This window comes from Drosophila novamexicana, unplaced genomic scaffold (assembly GCF_003285875.2).
Source record: "Drosophila novamexicana strain 15010-1031.04,08,12 unplaced genomic scaffold, DnovRS2.1 tig00002069-arrow-arrow-pilon, whole genome shotgun sequence".
Lineage (NCBI taxonomy): Eukaryota > Metazoa > Arthropoda > Insecta > Diptera > Drosophilidae > Drosophila > Drosophila novamexicana.
In genome coordinates this window covers 1-2,500 of record NW_020824935.1, presented here as the reverse complement: position 1 = coordinate 2,500, position 2,500 = coordinate 1, and positions in this window count along the sequence as shown.

Genomic DNA, 2,500 nt, shown 5'->3' with positions numbered 1-2,500 from the left:
GTAAATGAGTTTCCACATGATCGGAAAGGATTTTAACTTTCTCCTAAATATATAGGGGGTAATAGTTTTGTGCAAATGTGCGCAACAGGCACACATAATTTTATGTAACCCCCTACAGCTGTGTTAATCACGTGTCCATCGAAATAAAATCTTTGGTAAGAGAATATTATTATAGTCAACGAGTCTAATATCAAAGATAAGGCAATTCAATTTTTTTTTTACAATTCGAACAAAATATTGTGTTGTCGTAGATTGTACACGCCTGCAATATTCCTGCTGGTTTGCTGTTTAATCAACAATTAATAAGAAATCATTTTTACGGAACTAACAAACTGTCGCCTGGCCAAGTTCGCATCTATCTGCTTAACTTCGCCATTAAGCGCATTCTTGCATAACTTTGACTTGGTCGCATTCATCTTCTTTGCCACGTTTGTAGCTATGTAACATTTCTTTTTACCTAATTTACGGCGCCGGCACAAAAAGTGTTATCCCAGCCTTGATTAAACGTGCATTTTACACGCTCTCGACTTAAGTTCTTTTTGTATCGATGCGTTTACAGCTAGCAAGGCTCCTTTAGGCTCTGAGGTCGACGTGTTTATACATACGATATATTTTATGTGGTCGGATATACTTCCGTCTACCTTACATTTGCACGAAAACATTGTAAACTTTTTACCCATTTTTAATGAGTTCAGGGTATAAAATTATTAATTTTGAACCTATTGGAGTGGAGTGAAGAGGAATGGATTTACCGAAAAGTGTGAATCACCTCTAAAATGTATGTCAAATTACTATTAATTATTTAGCTAGATAAATATAAGAGGAAAATCAAGTGTCTTAAAACATACGTTTTTTTTTAAATATCTTAGCAAATCTATTTAATTGGCATAAGATACCATTTGCGAAGCGATAAAGTGTATATATTCTTGTTCAGCAGGAATAGCTAAGTCGATCTAGCCATGCTCGTCTGTCTGTCTGTTTGTACTTCCGTGTGCCCGTATGTTAACACGTCGCGGTCAGAACCTATAAGAAATTTTGAAAATGTTTTTTGTACATGTTTTACCCCGTTTATGACCGCAGGGTGAATGCGAATTAATACATATATTTCACGGCTTATATTATTGTTGGGCAAGTATTAGCTGTCTTCACTCACAGCATACATATATGTACACACATGTTTATAATTATATCTCTGTTATCGTTCAAAATTAGTTAGGTCACTTTATAGGTACATATATATACATATATGTATGTATACTCAATAGCATCAGCAACACATTTGTTGCTTTTTGACATATGTACATATATATATAACTGTTGTTACATCAAGCCACACAATTCTGGTTTCATAACATTACTTTTTGTTTTTTCTCTGCCATGGAAGAGGCAAAACGTTGCAAAGGTCGAACAAAGCGGAGCAAAGCAAAAATACAAAACACAATTCTGTGCAAATGTTTCACAATGAATTTTAAATTGTGTGTTCTATAGATGTGGACGCGGGCCGTCGCTTATGGTTTACCCTGTGGAGATGGCTTCCATGGCCACTATGCTGCTGCTATTAGCAATCCGTGCCCAAATCGATTGGCAACAATTCTAAAAGCATTTTATGCAGCAATCACAATTTCCTTTTAACGCTGCGACGCCGCGACATAGACTGTGTGTGTGTGTGTGTGCGTGTGTGTGTGTGTGTGTGTGTGTGTGTGCGTGTGTGTGTGCGTGTGTGTGTGTGTGTGTGCGTGTGTGTGTGTGTGTGTGTGTGTGCGTGTGTGTGTGTGTGCGTGCGTGTGTGTGTGTGTGTGTGTGTGTGTGTGTGTGTGTGTGTGTGTGTGCGTGTGTGTGTGTGCGTGTGTGTGTGTGTGTGTGTGGGCAAGTGCCAAAGGCTGCAGTTTGCGTACTGGTTTGCCTGCCAGGCAGCCATTTGTTCAATATGGCAACGATCATTCGCACCATATGACACAAAGAGCTGACCTCCTGCTGCCAGCAGCAACCGTTACTGCTCCCTACAAAATTTCTTGCTTTTCGCTGAGTTCAATGCAATTATACCACAGCCAAGCTGCGTTCATGGGTTTGCCTTTACTTCGCCGATGATTTAGCATTCTTTTTGACTTTACCAATATTTGCTTCATAATATATGTATATATATAGTTATGTATATACATACAGAAAGTAACTTATCTCTACATATAGATAACCAGTCACGGCGGATTTTATTTCGTGGAACATCAATAAGTAGTGTGTAACTCAAGGGTATTCACCTAATAAGTGTATACCATGCTCTAATACATCTGAACTTTATTGCCTGGATTATTATTTTTTCTTTCGATACGCACATACAAAACTTAGTTAAACCCTTTTTATACCCTGAACCCATTAAAAATGGATATAAGGGTATACTGTATTTGTGCGAAATCTAAATGTATGTAATAGGCAGAAGGAAGCATCTCCGACCCCATAAAGTATATATATTCTTGATCAGCATCAATAGCCGAGTCGATCTAGC